The following is a 17,812-nucleotide window of genomic DNA, read 5'->3' on the forward strand; positions in this document are numbered from 1 at the left end:
GGACAAAAAGCTCAACATGAGCTCTCAATGTGCACTTGCAGCCCGCAAAGCCAATCAGATCCTGGGCTGCATCAGGAGAAGTGTGGCTAGCAGGTCGAGGGAGGTGATCCTCCCCCTCTACTCAGCCCTGGTGAGACCCCACCTGGAGTACTGTGTCCAGTTCTGGAGCCCCTATTACAAGAGGGATGTGGAGGTGCTGGAACGTGTCCAGAGAAGGGCCACGAGGATGATCAGAGGGCTGGAGCACCTCTCCTATGAGGGCAGACTGAAGGAGTTGGGGCTGTTCAGTCTGCAGAAGAGAAGGCTCCGAGGTGACCTAATTGTCGCCTTCCAGTATCTGAAGGGGGCCTACAGGAAGGCAGGGGAAGGACTTCTCAGGATATCAGGTAGTGATAGGACTAGGGGGAATGGAGTGAAGCTGGAGGTGGGGAGATTCAGGCTGGATGTGAGGAGGAGGTTCTTCACCATGAGAGTGGTGAAACCCTGGAATGGGTTGTCCAGGGAGGTGGTCGAGGCCCCGTCCCTGGGGGTGTTTAAGAGCAGGCTGGATGAGGCTCTGTCCAGCCTGATCTAGTGTGGGGTGTCCCTGCCCATGGCAGGGGGGTTGGAACTAGATGATCCTTGTGGTCCCTTCCAACCCTGAATGAAACTATGAAACTATGAAACTATGAAACTATGAAACTATGTGTGTGTGTTGTTGTTGGTTTTTTTAATTGGTGTTGTTTTGCTTGTTTGTAACTAGTTCAAGAACTCAATAAGAGAAACAGCACCCAGGCAAAATTAGAAAGAAACAGTCTGTGAAGACCAAAGACTAATCAGCTCCATGCCAGACAGGGTAGGAAAGAAGCTACATAAAGAGGAGCATACTTGTGATACTATTTTACCTGTTCCATGATTTCTGTTGATGTAGAATTGCAATACTAAGGGTGGAATTACATTATTCTCAGGACCTAAGGAACACTTTTTTGACATATGCATGAGTTCTTTTTTCACAGCAAATCCCTTACAGCTGTAGGTTCTTTGAACTTATATCATAAATGTGTCATTCTTTTTTATCGGTTTTGATAGAACTAGAAAAACTACTTAGTATTGTCATTGGTAAAAATACCATAAATCATGAATGCTAGCAGGATGTAATTCATCAAGTGCATGTATTTGTGTATGAATATTTGAAATTGAACTTGGGAACTCTTGGACAGAAGAGGCTATTTGCTAACTACAACCAGTATGATTTGACTTGAAATACTGATGACCTGGGCTAAAGTAAAGCAATTCTTCCAGTGAATAATGAGAAATGAGATAGAAGTGCAAGTTAGCAGATTGATTACACAATGTACTTCTGCACAGAAGATTTCGATTGAGGAAATCAGGGGACTAGTGGGTCCAGAAAGAAGAGGAGGTGCTTAAAAAGAGTGCTCACAGAAAAGAAGTTGTCTCGGCAAGAAGAAGGTGGTCTAGGAAAGAAGAAAGTGAAGAACTTGTTTGGAAGAGAGATGTGGGATGTGAGGAAGACCTTGAAGGTCCAGGAGATGGATGAGTGCCAGTGGCTACCCAGGGATCATGACAGAGGATAACCTGAGATGGGCACCAGCAAGCAGTGGTACATCATGAGCCAACACAATGCCCTGCCTGACTGTCCCAGGAAGAGGGCACTGGAAGGGAAGGTGGGACATCCTGAATGTGGCATTGGGCTGGGAGTGAAAGAGTGAGGACACAGCTGGGCAAGGGCTCTGCTCTCCTCTGGTACCAAACAAAACTCCAGATGCCCTTCAGGAAGGCGTTTGTGGTCTTGCATGTAACAAGCAGAAGGCAACTAAGGATAAAGCAGCCAGAAGACCTGATCACATTGTTTGCTGGTTCTACTAATGCAATGTGTGCTTGTATTTATTTTAAATACTTGAAGATAAGGGCAAATTCAAACTAGCTTTGCTGGACATACTGATTAGCAGCAGTTTCTCTTTCTTATCATCTACATTAAAACAAATGATCAGCCAGACTTCATATATTTGTGTGTTTATTATAATCAGTATTAACGTATTTAATTCAGCATATAAACATCTGGAATATACACAATATAACTGTATTATGCCACATGCCCTTACTGATAACTATACATCTACAAATACTACTCAAGCCCCTCAGCAAAAGCAGCTTCCCCAGGCAAGAAGCTGCTGCTGCCCCAAGGATGAAGACAGCCACAAGATGGCCCTGCTTGCAGCTGATGACAAGCAAAAGGAGGAATAGGGATTGTAGTTTCCAGGCTCATTTTCAAGTTTCCTGAAGGCATTTTGGCACTTTTTTGTGGAAGTAATGGAGTTCATCAGAACTTACAGGGAATAATACAGCCTATGAGATCTGTATTAGATTTCTTGAGTCAAAGGATGAGGAATTGGGACGGATGAAACTGGCTAGGTAGGGGCACGGAAGGTGCTGGAAGGGTGCATCCCCAGCCTCAGTGCTGCTTGCTGATGGTGCAGTGCAAACACTTGGCCTGCTGCTGCCACTGCTGTGCAGCAATCAATAATTGCTGCTTATACAGGCAATCTCTTGCCCTGTAGCAGCAACAGTATTAAGCCTGTCTATTGTGATGCTCACATAGTCTTAATTTAGCAACTATGTGCTAGCTTCACAACAACCTCTGCCCCTATTTCTTAAAACTCGTGCCTTAATTATGCATCAAAATAACATTTAGACACTGAACTGTTAGCAAATTTTCAGTGCTGCATACCCACTTTAGCTTCACTGGGTATTGCAATGGCCTATTTTCTTTCAAAAACATGGACCAAGTGAGACATCAAGTATTATTTTTAAACTGCCAAATACAAGTGTTAAACTGACATTGCAACTCTGTAGGCTTAAGCTCAAATATATATTATAGGTCAACAAGGACAATTTCCATATTAGTCTGTTAAGACTGCTTTTGTTTCACCAAAGATATTGTGCAGGTTAAAATGTTTTTCATAGGACTGATTATTAAAATGACTAGCATTGAAAAAATATAAGAGAGCAAAACAACCATCTCTGTTTCTTTACATCAAACCAATTATTTCACAGGTAAAAGCAAAAAAAGGATGTTGTATTTAACTGAATAAAATTTCGTATTTTCTTTCTTCTAGAAAAAAAATTAAGTAAAAGCATCCTCCCCTCAAAACTGAGCAATTACATCTGTGACATACTGTGAAATAGTTATGACACAAGTGTAAACAAGGCAAAAATATATGCAAGCAGTTAAAAAATACCAGCTGAAACTCTAAATCCCACAAACACTTTGAACCCAACAAAAGAATAAAGCACAAATGATAGTACATGCTTTAGAGATGGAAAAGTTTGGGCAATTCTCTTTGGGTAAAAAGCATCCAAAGAAGTGCTAAATTGTCTATCAACTCATCACTATTTCAAAGGCATTTCTTTGTTTTCAGCTAAACTAACGATTATTTTCTCTAAAAGTAATGAGCCCATAATGCATACTGAAGACCTATAAATGAAAACTGCATATGGAAAATCAGTTTCATTAACCTATGCAGCTCTTCAAAGCATGTGCTTTTACAAACTGAAATTCATCAAACTGAACAAGATTTTACTCATTCTTTCACTGAAGACACACACTTGAGAACCAGATGTGTTTCCAAACGGCAATTCCAGTATTAATGCTCATGTCCTAGCTACGGATGATGCTACCAGGATGAGAGGCTCTAACAAGCAAGAGGAGATTGTGTCATCCAACTTCATGAAAGTTCATTAGGCTTGAAGTCTTAAGGACAGACTAAAAATGAATATGTAGGAAAAATTCTCCATGGACTATTAAGTAGAGGACGCTACCTAATACAGTGAGACAAACACTTCCTTGGTCCTGTTGGCCATGCTGTTCCTCATACAGGCCAGGATGCTGCTGGCCTTCTTGGCCACCTCAGCACACTGCTGGTTCATGTTGAGCCAGCTGTCAGCCTGCACCCCTCGGTGGGCAGCTTTCCAGCCACTTTTCCCCAAGCCTGTAGAGCTGTATGGGGTTGCTGTGAACCAAGTGAAGGATCTAGCAATTATTGAATCTCATAAAATTGGCCTCCATCCATTATATGGCTACACATATGACTGTATGTGTGTGTGTGTGCAAGCGCATACATATATCTCTACATATATCACAAGTACATATGTTTAATTCACTGTTTCTGGGGCATGCTAGATGATTCATCTGTTCAAATAATGACACTAAGATTTTTTTTTTTTACCTGTTTTGCTTTCCAAAATACATGACATACAATCAGGTGTTCATTAACAGCTTTAGCGTTTATTTGAAGAGATCCTACAGGAAGTCTAGAAAGCAACTTTTCATAAGAGTGTCTAGCAATAGGACAAGGGGAATGGTTTAAAGATGAGGGAAAGTAGGTTTAGACTGGATCTTAGGAAGAAGTTCTTCAGTATGAGGGTGGTGAGACTCTGGAATAGGTTGGCCAGTGGAGTTATGGATGCCTCCTCTCTGAGGGTGTTCAAGGCCAGGTTGGATGAGGCCTTGAGTCTAGTTGAGTGGTATCTCTGCCCATGGCAGGGAGGTTGGAGTAGATGATATCTAAGGTCCCTTCCAACCTAAACCATTCTATGATTTCATGGAGATATAGCAGTAAACTTGTTTAAGGATGGCCTAGAATAATCTATCTCACTTTGACAAAATAGCTAGTTAAATTTAACTTGTAAACACATCATAGCATAATTTAGAATAGAATAGAATAGAATAGAATAGAATAGAATAGAATAGAATAGAATAGAATAGAATAGAATAGAATAGAATAGAATAGAATAGACCAGGCCAGACCAGGTTGGAAGAGACCTTCAAGATCATCGTGTCCAACCTATCATCCAACACCACCTAATCAACTAAACCACGCAACCAAGCACCCTGTCAAGTCTCCTCCTGAACACCTCCAGTGATGGTGACTCCACCACCTCCTCGGGCAGCCCATTCCAACGGGCAATCACTCTCTCTGTGTAAAACTTCCTCCTAACCTCCAGCCTAAACCTCCCCTGGTGCAGCCTGAGACTGTGTCCTCTTGTTCTGGTACTGGTAGCCTGGGAGAAGAGACCAACCTCTGCCTGTCTACAACCCCCCTTAAGGTAGATGTAGAGAGCAATAAGATCGCCCCTGAGCCTCCTCTTCTCCAGGCTAAGCAACCCCAGCTCCCTCAGTCTCTCCTCATAGGGCTTGTGTTCCAAACCCCTCACCAACTTTGTTGCCCTTCTCTGGACATGCTCCAGCAAGTCAACATCCTTCCTAAACTGAGGAGCCCAGAATGGGACACAGTACTCGAGGTGTTCCCTAACCAGTGCAGTGTACAGGGGCAGTTTAGTTTCATGTGTTATATTACTGCAATCAAAGAAGTCATGCGATGATCTCATTCATAAATTTAAAGCTGGCAAACACAGAAATCTTTGCATTACCTATGGGACTGGTAGATCTTTGCCTCTAAACAAGGAATATCACACCTCAAGATATATGATTAAGCATACTGGATTAGAAATTCTTAGTGTGAAGCATTACTAAATCTAGTTAACAGACTTTTATAGATCCCTTGCAAAAACATTCCTGTATGGAGTTTGATATATTTGATACTTGGGACTTGGGGGCTGTCTGTTAGGTAGCACCAAATTTTTTCATAGGCATGGAAACTGTAGGCACCAGTGAGAAGCATTTATCTGCTAGCTGCTGTCAGGTGCTTTCCATTTAGAGTCTCCACTTAGAGAAAGAGACTCTAAGATGGCATTGCAGCCAGTCAGCATGGATCACTGGTGGATATTCATCCAGACAGGGAATCATGTGCTTAGGCTCATGTTCAACTAAGCACTTGTCTAGCATAAAGCTGCTTTTACCCTATCTACTCGTCTGTCTGCATCGTACTTGAGAGTCATTGTGACACCTGAAGATATGCTCAGTGCCTCCACTGGATCTTCACACTTTCCTAAACAGTTGCAAGTGTTTTTCTTATCTCATGTTCTGTACAGCTACTCAATCAGAGCAAAGTCCCTAGTTAGAATAGAATAGAATAGACCAGGTTGGAAGAGACCTTCAAGATCATTGCATCCAACCTATCATCCAACACCACCCAATCAACTAACCCATGTAACCAAGCACCCTGTCAAGTCTCCTCCTGAACACCTCCAGTGACAGAGACTCCACCACCTCCCCAGGCAGCCCATTCCAATGGGCAATCACTCTCTCTGTGTAAAACTTCCTCCTGACCTCCAGCCTGAACTTCCCCTGGCGCAGCCTGAGACTGTGTCCTCTTGTTCTGGTGCTGGCTGCCTGGGAGAAGAGACCAACCTCTGCCTGTCTACAACCCCCCTTCAGGTAGTTGTAGAGAGCAATAAGGTCACCCCTGAGTCTCCTCCTCTCCAGGCTAAGCAGCCCCAGCTCCCTCAGTCTCTCCTCATAGGGCTTGTGTTCCAAGCCCCTCACCAACTTCGTTGCCCTCTGCAACTAATCAAGATAGTTTCCACTGTGTGAATTGCAGACATATTACTGAGACAGGCTGATACTTCTAAAAATAGTCCAGTGGGCTGGGAATAAGAAGATGAAAGATTGTCTTTTCTTTAGTATCATCTAAGACTAAAATTGCTTGTATTTCCCCATTAGTACCAGTCATGATAGTCTGTGTCTAGAATTTTGCTTCCTTTTATTCTTTCTCTCACATAAATCTCAGGAATGCTCAGCTCTCCCTAATCAGTTACTTCAGAGCAACTGGAAAGTCTGATCAGTTAATGTAATACAAAACTTTGCTTTATTTAGATGCAAGTCAATGCTTATTTCTATTTAGCAGTGCCAAAACTGTCAGTGTGAGCAGCAAATATAGGAATGATATGGATTGATTCTACTTCACCCACACTATGACAAAACTAATTTAGCAAGCTCGGTGCTCACACAGTGATGAATATCGCCTGGAATGACTCATTTCCTTTTACTATGTCATCATAAAGCTTATTTCAAGGGATTCTATTCAGCACACTATATAGTAAATAAGATTAAATCAAACTATCTGCTCTTGGAAGTGACTGGTCAGCACCACTAAATGTCACTATAATTGCACTTGGGCAGGTAAATGTTACTCATCTTTCCCATGCAAGCAGATTCTAACAACGAATATGATGAACATGGATGATATCCATGGGAGTTTGCTTTTCACCAAATGGCTTTCCATGAAGTTCTAGAAATCCTTTGGTCTAGTGCTAACCAGATCAGACTAATGTCCTCTGTAACTTCTGCCTGCTGTAATGTAGCTAATGTGCAGCCTAACCCTCCGAGGTAGGACTGTCCCATATTTACTGTGCAGGTATAATCTAATCTTTGTGCACATGAGCAGTCTATTTAATCTCATAGGCCTGAGCTAAAATAATCTTGGTGCTGTTGTACAAAACAGTAGTTTTTAGGAGTCCTATCCCGTCTCTAATAAGAGCTGCTTGGAAAAAGACCCCACAGTGCTTTTGAGAACTGAGCCCTCTTAAAATAACAGGCTCTTTGTGTAGTACCAAAACCAACCCTGTTTGTCTGAGTGTCTTTGAAGAATATTCCAGATGTGTCTCCTCCTGACCTGACCTGGTTAGGGATGGGAAGGGAGCAGAAAGCTAGTGCATGAGACTATAAGAAGAATCCAAATGTGTTCCATGTGCCTTTAATTGCCATTTTCTTTTCGAAGATATATCTCTCTCTCTCTCTCCCTGATGGCCTTTTAGGAATAACATTATGAAAAGAAAAACAAAACAAATCAAACAAACAACAAACAAATAAGAGAAAATAATTTTTGCTTCCACAGACCAAGGAACAACTATAGTACAAACACTACTACTGGAAAATCTTACAGTTCCTTTTCTTCAGACAGATTGCCTCTATCATCTTTAAGGCCTTATGGACTTTCAAATACTTAATGCTTCTCAGTTGTTAGCGAGTCCTTTTGATTTGGCAGCAATGAGTCCCCAGGGAAAGGTCCCTTGCAGTCACAAGTATATACTTCACATGATATGCATTGGTGGATAAAGATAATTTTAAAATAAAGAACATTATAATTAAATTCTTAATATATTTGGCAGGCTTTTGCTTGGCATTCAGAAGCAGACATGGAGCTGCAGCCTCATTACTCTGCATTTTTTAGGTTAGCAGCAAACTCTGTCACCAAAAATGCAGACTTGTTTTTTCTGTATTTCCTTAATATTAGAAGCTACATTGTATGACTTGGAAATATTCTGAAAAGCTTCATATTCTAAATGAAGTTTGAACCATCTCACACTACATCCTTTCAGAGGACTTGTGAGAACGTACTTGCTATCTGCCCACATTTGCCAGACACCAAGATCTTCAGTCTGGAATCTATTTGCCTTCAGATTTGTAACATTTTATATTCTAGTTGGCTTCTGCTTTTACACCCAAGAAAAGGAAACGTCTCCACATGCTGACCTCATTCTACCACATACTCATTCTACCACACACTTTCTTCATGACTCTGGTAAGACCTCACCTGGAGTACTGCATCCAGCCCTGGAGCCCTCAACACAGGAAGGACATGGACCTGATGGAGTGGGTTCAGAGGAGGACCACAAAAATGATCAGGGGGCTGGAACACCTCTGCTACAAGGAAAAGCTGAAGGGGCTGGGGTTGTTTAGCCCGGAGAAGAGAAGGCTCCGGGGAGACCTAATGCAGCCTTCCAGTACCTGAAGGGGGCCTACAAGGAGGCTGCAGAGGGACTGTTTTCAAAGGCCTGCAGCAATAGGATGAGGGACAATGGTTTGTAACGACAGAAGAGTAGATTTAGATTGGATGTTAGGAACAAGTTCTTCAGCATGAGGGTGGTGGAACACTGGAACAGGTTGCCCCGGGAGGTAGTTGAGATCTTCAAGGTGATGCTGAACAGGGCTCTGACAATCTGACCTAGTGGAGGATGTCCCTGCTGACTGTAGGGGGTTTGGACTAGATGATATTTGGAGGTTCAATCTAATCCAAAACATTCTATGATTCTATGATACACTCTTTGTGAAATCTGGTCTCCAAAATCCAAAGCAAATACTATCACAAAAGATTAATGCTATCTTCTTATCGAGTTGAATGCAATTGTCTGCAAAGCCTTGTATTTTGTAATAAGTTAGTACTCTTCTCCACCAAATATCCAAATAAAGACTAATTCCATTTATTTAGAAATGGTAAGATTTAAGTACCTAACAACAATTTGGAATGTTACCTAGACCACATTAATCTACCTATAAGTTTTCAAAATGATCATACAAAAAAAAAATATCATTGCTGATATATTTAAGAGATATATCAAAGAGTTTTACATTCATTTTGGATCTGAGGCGCTCCCATCACAAACAAGAAGACATAAAAAGTTCATTTCTGGCTCAAACATTTTAGGATCTGTACCAGAGAAAAAAGCATATCATGTTTATTTTTCAGGCAATATTTCAGGCAATAATATTTTATGTTTTTCAAATTAGAAACAGTTCACTGCTGCCAAAGATCTATTAGCACCTAGTTGCACCAAGGTATAAATGAAATCCAAAGATATCTTTTGATTCTTTATTATTATTTTTTTTAATCCAAAGGTTTTTGCTTTGTTGGAATGTGATTTGAAGCTTTAGTCACTAATAATTTTGATATTTTTACTCTGGCCTGGTGAGGCCACACCTGGAACACTGTGTCCAGTTTTGGGCTCCACAATTAAAATGAGACAGGGATCTCCTGGAGTCCAACAGAGAGCTACAAAGATGATTGTGAGACTTCAACATCTTTCCTATGAAGAGGGAATGAAAGACACTGGGCTGTTTAGCCTTGAGAAGAGAAGGCTGAGAGGGGATCTTATCAATGTCTATAAATATCTGAGGGGTAGGGGTCAAGATGAGGGAGCCAGCTTCTTTTCAGTGGTGCCCAGTGGTAGGACAAGGAAAAATGGATACAAGCTAGAACACATGAAGCTGCACTTCAACACAAGGGGACACTTCTTTACAATGAGGGTGATGGAGAACTGGACCAGGCTTCCCAGAGATGTTGTGGAGTCTCCTCTGGAGACTTTCAAAACCCAGCTGAATGCATTCTCATGTGGTCTGTCCCTGGTGGTCATGCTTTGTCAGGGGAATTGGGCTTGATCTCTGAAGGTCCCTTCCAACCCGTAACATTCTGTGATTCTGTAAATGGCAATTTGATACCTCCAATTTCAGTTACATTTTAAATGTACAATTACATTACAAGTACCTTAAGTCATATTACTTCAGCCTTTTAATATAGAAGTGTGAAACTGCAACTATCTAATTCTAGATGGTAAACCTCTCATATGTACCATAGCCAAAATGATAGACCTAGGTAGGGTAGTCATTTTTAATCAACATTTTGCTCTGTTTTTTTGTCAGATCATCTACTAATGACCTACACCTTTTGCCTCACAGAAACCTGAAGATTCCAATATAAGAATTTCCCAGCCATACCTTATATAACCTCATTAGATTGTGGAATGGAACAGGCTTTGAGAAATTTGAAATAAAATCTCTCTCTCTTTTTTTTTTAAATTGCTCATAGATTTTTTCTTTCTTTAATCTGACTTCTAAACCATTGTCTGTATTAATTTACATAACAGTCCATTTTGTACTATACTATATTGCAGAACTGACTGTATAAAATTATTTTTTGTTCTTTAAGTTCCTTTACCTTTTCAGTTGAATGAGAAAATCACTGCCAAATCAGATTAGGTCAGAACACAGTACAGCTCAGTTCAGAATCTCCTCTGAAAACACTTGATAGCAGTCGCTTCAGAGCTTGTTTAGAAAACATTGGAAAATTTTGGAATAACTTGACAACACTATTTATTTTTCCTATGTACACTCAGAGATCAAACTAATTTAAGTAATTTGGAAATATCTTGGTTTTCTCTGCTTCCTCTCTGTGCATTAACCAATGCTTATAGAAAAGAAAGGCTTTATCTATGTAACCATGTCACTTTTAAAAACACTGAAGTGCTGTGATTGGGAATCTCAAACTTGTGCCTTACATATTATTGTCATGAAGGAGACAGACAAAACAGGAGACTAACAGCCATTGATTTGTTACAATTAAATCTGCACTCCTTCCAACACAATAAAATTACAGGTTGGGAAAATACCATTGCATAACTTACTAAACTATTTGGAGAGATGAGCCAAAATGTGCACACAACTCACTCATAAAAGGACTATTTCCCAAGGATACCTAGTGAGATATATATATATATATATATATATATATATCTATACTCACCAAGGGAAGAGTGAGGTTCCTTAAGTTCTGTTCTGAAGCAGAGAAGTTCTGAGCTGCAAAGTGTTTCTGTGGAGCAAGAGTCTCCTCTCCTAACAAGCATTTCTGTTACACCCCTGTGGTTTTGGTTGTAGGTCAGTTGCTCAGTTGGTTCTCCAAGCAAACGAAAGGGCTAGGGGGCACTAGAGATAAAAAGCTGACAAAGATCAGCTCCTCACAAGCCCCACCTCGAGGTCTGTCTTTAGTTGGGGGAGGAAGGAAGGGATGGGGGGGGATTCAACTGCCACAATTACCATGAGCAAATGCCGTCTAAAGACAGATAATGTTCTATTCTGAGACAATGAACTTTCAGTAGTCCTTCGTTCCTCACAGTAAATTGTTAATTACCTTCCTTATAGTCTTGGACAAATTAAACTTGCATAAACCTATCTAGAAAAAAAATACTTTGAAATAACAAGTAATTTTAAAAGTCTGCTTGCTGCAGTACCTAGTTATGCTGTCTGTAAGCCTCTTCTGGGAAGTGCATCTTGCGGCCTCCAAGATATTCATTGACAGTGACTGTTTACCTAACTAGCAGCAGAAGGAACTGTTCCTGGGGGAACAGTCGCTGGGATTTAAGTATTTCCTATGTTTTACACTAACACAATACTCTCTGGAGTGATAAGGCTGGACTAATTTTCCTGGAGATCCAGATTTCAGGAATGGGGTTGAAGTTTGGAATTGCTATGTGTAGATGAAAAATGTTTTAATACAATTTTAGAACCCAAGAACAGCGAAAGTTGTGAAGTTCATAGCTGTATTTAACTGTACTCCAAGATGACCCTCATTTTGATTTCACTGTTGGTTTTTTTCACATTAAAATCACATCCAACTCTTAGTCTCCTAGTTTCAGCCCACAATAAACTGCACAATGGGTATTGGGAATGCAGAAACAGGAAATACTTCATCTTCTTACAAATATGCATTAATCTGATTTTAAAACAGTGTTGTACAGTCAATGTCTGGCCTGTAGCTACATCTCTGATGTAAGAATGGACAGATTACATTAAAAAAAATTAAAGAAGGACAAATGAACTTTTAACAGTGCTCACAGTATCAGAACATAGCACAAATTATCCAAGTGTAAGAGGCTGGACCACATGGATAAATGCTGTCTGTCAGTGCCAGAGGCAGAAATTCAAAGCAGAGAGGTCTGTGGTTCCAGTGGGAGCCAAGAAAATTTTGTGGGCAGCCTGACGGCAGCACTACTGTTGTTTCTAGTGTGCTCAGAGTAGGGCTTCAAGCACATCCTCTGGCAGCAATGAGGACTCTTTCCAAGAAGGATCAGGTTATTCTTTCTAACAGGTAGGATACATGAAGGTCTTGTATAACAGCTGCCAAAAGCAGTGTGTCCAATAACTGCTAGTTGTATAGCTACACATAAGTACTGTACAATATGCTTTCTAATATGACATTAGAGGAATGTTATTGAAAATTGTAACACCAATGACATTTTTATCAGTGATGTTCCGCAGTCTGTGTTATAAATAATCTGATGGATGCTTTTAGCCTCACCTTTGCAATTGTTCTCCGCTTCATTACCTATGGAACATCAACTGAGTGTGTTTGTATCTACTCTCTTCTTAAAGCACCCAAGTTGTTTTGCTGGTCTCTCAAATTACACACACCAATTAAGACTAAAGAGACTCTCCCTAAAGAGGGACCTTGATTAAATGATTTAGTGCAATTTGAATGAAAGGGCTTTTCCAATACAACTGATTTTCAGCAATGATTAGCTGTTCAAGGTGTATTCAGAATTCTTTATCTACACCAGTTTATGTACCACATAACAAAACTGAATGCAGAAGTGAAAAATGTGTAACTTGCATTACACAAGGGGACAGGTCTTACTGATCCTAATACATATTAATTTAATTCTTCTTCCTCATAAGTTAAAAAAAATTGCAACTGTCCCATAAGTTGTCTCTTATCTCCTGTTTTAGACTACATAAAAAAGATTCTGAAAGCTCAGTCTATACAGATATTCAACTACTTTCTAGATCCAAGTTTCTCTCTAACAGCTATTTTCAGTGTTGATTTTTATTGCAGGAACATTAAATATAAAGAAATTACATATATAGAGAAATGGAAAGGAACATTATAAATTCCTGTTACCTGCTTTTTCTCACCAAAAGAGACATTTTAGATATACAAGAAGATTTCTGATGCGGTATCTTTGCAAAACCCCATTTCCTTCTGTATGCCTCACATAGATTCAGAACATTTCTCATTTCTTCTGGTGATTCAGGCTTACCTCCTATATCATAGCCAAACTAAACTCTCAGTACAACTCAACTCAACCTTATTAACAACAAGAGTGAGAACACAGTGTGAGAAATCTGTTTTACTTCCTTTCTTCACTCTAACAGATACAAGGGTAGCTGTAATGTGGAAATTATGCATTTTGTTGGAGTATCCTTGCTGATAACATAACTTTTAGAACAGACGTTCAATTAAAAATAAATCTAAACATTTAAAAGGCATTTTCTTATATGCTGAGCACCCACTGCCACACTTAGAAAGAACAGTGATGTACATTTATTAATTATTACTTATTTGAAAGAAGTACACTACACTACAGAAGAACAACTATGAAAGTGAAGATTTACAGCTGATAGAGGCTTGTAGGAGTTTATTTAGATTAAGTCCTTTCTAAACAGCTTCAGGGTAAAGCTTTCAACCATGCTCTGGCATTGCCTGTTATTTTGTGCACATTTCCCTTGATAAAGTCAGATAAAGTCTAGATAAACCTGAGCCTGTAGACCAGAAAAGATGTGAGAGCAAGCTCACTTCTATTCCAAGCCCACAGACTAATAGTAAGAGAACAGGGTAAAGGTTTTATTGTTGTTGTTGTTGTCGCCCCCCCCCCCCGCCCCCCGCCCCGTGCCCCCCCCGCCAATAATGCAGTAATAAATTAAAGCAGTCAAACTACAAAATGGAATTTCAGGATGGGAAGGATATGTCTGCTCATTTAAGACCTCATCGAGAGTTTTTCAATAATTTTAAGTTCCTTTCTTGCAATCCTTTTAATTTCCTTTCATCATTTTCCAGCTTCAATATGCTTTCTCCTTTCTGCCAGAGTGTAATTATGAGAGGGACTTATGAAGGCATGCTGGTACTTCCACTATCCCTAGCTTCATGGGGACTGGAGAAATCTCTTTTCACTGTAATGCTCCAATCAATATTTCTAATTTTATCTGGCTAAGCAGCAAGTAGCACTCACTGTAGTCTTTTAAAACTCAGGAAGAGCTGGTGATTTGCCATCAATAGATGACTAAGATTAGCCAGTGTTACACTGAGCCCATCTATAACTCAGCAATAAGAGGGAAGTATGGCAAGAGGAGCACAGGGAAGGATTAGTGACTTACTGCTTCTGTTCTATTTTTCCAAATATGTAGGTGACTAAGACCATTCCAGTCACATTGCATTTTCCAAGCAATATCCAAAGCATGTCTATGATATAACAAGATATAGTTTTGGTAAAGTGAACTGGAAAGTCAGGGAATCACAGAAGGACTTAGGTTGGAAGGGACCTTAGAGATCATCTCCATCCTCCCTGCAGGGAGTGAGGCAGGGATGCCTCTCACCTAGACTTGGCTCAACACCTCATTCAGCCTGTCCTTGAACAGCCTCAGGGAGGACACATCCATAACCTCCTCGGCCAACCTATTCCAGAGTCTCACCACCCTTGAACTGAAGAAATTATTTTTCAAGTACAGTCTAAACCTATTCTCCCACAGCTTGAACCATTCCCCTTTGCCCTGTTGCTAGACACCCTTATGAAAAGTCCCTCTCCAGCCTTCCTGTAGGATTTCTTCAGGTATTGGAAGGCAGCTCTAAGGTCCCCTGGAGTCTCCTCTTCATCCTCATGAATTTCTGATGGTTTATGAAGTGCAACACAGTGTGCTTTGCTGATTGAAAACTTGGAATAAAGACACCCATGGTTCACTGTTTCCCAGACTCTCCAGTCATACTGTTGAAATGGTTCAATAAGAAAACTTGAGTGATGAGAGTATCCAGCAAATTTGCAACATCTGGTAACACACATTAGTATTTAATTTCTTCTCTTTACTCTAGGTTCTTCTGTTTCTGAAAAATGTTGGCAGAAAGGCCATTCAGTCAGTAGATTTACCAGGAGGAACAAAACTGAACTGTTTTCTATCAACACAAGAGGGAGCACAGACCTATCTATCAAATTGACACAGTCCCTGCATTGGAGCTCAGTGCAAGGAGTCTTCCACCTCCAGCTTTTGTAATGCCAATGAATGATGAATCAGAGATATTTTTGACATCTGAAAGCAATTCAAGGTGAGAGAACCAAAAAGACTGGTATTTGCCAGTCATAACTATAAATAAACTTTTCAGCACTAAGACTCCTCCAGAGATATTTAAATAGGGTAAGATTGTACGGATTGCTATTCCCCAAGGAAAGGAATCTGTCTTTTAAAGTGTGTCATTTCTTCATAAATGTAGTTCAGGGCCTCTTACTACAGGGAAGGATATTGTGGTGCTGGAGAGTGTCTAGAGAAGGGCAACGAAGCTGGTGAAGGGCCTGGAGCACATGGCTATGAGGAGCCTCTGAGGGAGCTGGAGTTGTTCAGTGTGGAGGAGGCTGAGGAGAGAGGTCATTGCTCTTTACAACTGCCTGAAGGGAGGTTGGAGTGAGCAGAGGGCAGCCTCTTCTCCTTGATGACAAACAATAGAACTAGGGGAAATGGATACAAACTCCACCAAAGGGGATTTAGGCTGGATATTAGGAAATGCTTCTTCACTGAAAGGATTCTCCAACATTGGAATGATCTGCCCAGGGCAGTGGTGGAGTCACCGTCCCTGGGTGTGCTCAGTGTGTGGAGCTGCTGCTTAAGGAGAACATTTAATGTTGACCCCTTAGTACTGTGTCAAGCGTTGGACTGGATGAACTAGGAGGTCTCCTCCAACCGTATTTATTCTGTGATTCTGTGTGTAATTTTGTAGTCATGCAGGCAGCAGTTAGGACTTTGGCTTTCTTCATAACCACAGTAATGCTGTCCTTGTTCATTATGCAATTGACCCAGTGTTTTCTGGGTTTAGAATTAGAGAATTAATTAAGCTGCTGGGATATTTTTTTTTTTTCAATGGATCGTGTTCTTAGAAAGTATAATGATCAAGCTATTAGCTTATATGACATTATGAGATGTTTACTTGATGACTAGGTTTATACTCTACCTTGAAGCCATGCAGCATTTCAGCAGAAAAAGGTAACTCAGGATTACTATACAAATTGCTAGTATGTAACTGTCACTTATAGATAATGACATAGAAAGATTTCTCTGTGTGATGCGAGAGAGAGCAAATAGCTGGAAAAAACCCCAGACACAACATCAGCAATACTGGTAACATTAGCACTTTGGATGGATTTACATAGATCAACATGAGAATGATTGAAGACCTCAATGGATTTTAGCACTTGTGAAGGGTAGAGAATGAAAGTTCACCAGTTATATTTCCACTAAAACAAACAAAACTATCAATGAACTAGCCAACTATTCTTTGTTGATCTATGACAACCATGCAAAAATAACAAAAGGTAAAGTAGGCAAAAAAGCAAGATTTAAAAGGTAAATGACAATAAGGGGAAGTCCTTGTCTTGTATGCTATAACAATGGTCTACTCTGCAGAAAAGTTTTATCTCTCTGAGAGAATATTTAACACATCAACAATAAAATGTATTCTGGGACAACATGTGGGCAAATTCTACAGATTAAATACAGTGATTTTGATTGAGTTGATTTATGTCACAATACCCAAGTCTGGAATACTTTTGCAAAAGTCAGCTCAGAAACAGGACTGATGGTACAATTAAAGATACGAATATACATTTTATTGTCCTGTTTGTCTTTCTGTAAAATAGGAAAAAATCTTTGAAAAACATTGTGAACAGACAGAAAACCAAATGCCCCTGACTGAACTTCTCCTGTACATCCAAGATGTTGATGCCTGCTAAAATTTACCTAAGTAATGAATGAAGAACCTATTTAAACCCTGCTTTCCAGTTAAGTTCATGACAAGAGAAATAAAAAGGCTTCAGATAATTGCAAGCAGTAACTGCTCATTCTCCTTGAAATGTCTAGATTTGGGGAAATGTTGAATAACCTCATTTCTTCTTTACCCGCTTCATAATAAAACGATTCATTCATGATCTATTACAGTCATGACTCTTATGTATGGAGGAAGCCAAAACAATGACTTCCTCAAAACACACTAAATTAAGGCAAATTCTTTAATAATTCATGTGGAACAAATAGCACTATTCTATCATTTGATGATATGTATATCATTAAAATATTAACAAAGAAACACCAAGAATGTAAAAAGCATCAGGGTGAATGCAGGTGACACTGTTTTGTAATACAGCATACTTAATTTTTTTTTCCTAAATACATATTTTTATCAATATACTCAACTTTTTTCTTATCTGCCAAATGTTTTTGATTTAACTATGACCTTTGCTGTATGTTTAGCATTCAGAAAAATTATGT

At 39.9% G+C, this 17,812-nt stretch overlaps 1 protein-coding gene across 3 annotated transcripts in view; it reads right to left on the reverse strand.

Moving 5' to 3' along the window:
- PCLO (piccolo presynaptic cytomatrix protein) overlaps nucleotides 1–17,812 on the reverse strand; it is a 353,643-nt gene that overhangs the window by 88,343 nt on the left and 247,488 nt on the right. The window lies entirely within an intron of this gene.

This window comes from Melanerpes formicivorus, unplaced genomic scaffold (genome assembly GCF_026170545.1).
Source record: "Melanerpes formicivorus ecotype bairdi unplaced genomic scaffold, bMelFor1.0.p_v2 SCAF_3, whole genome shotgun sequence".
In the NCBI taxonomy this organism is placed as follows: Eukaryota; Metazoa; Chordata; class Aves; order Piciformes; family Picidae; genus Melanerpes; species Melanerpes formicivorus.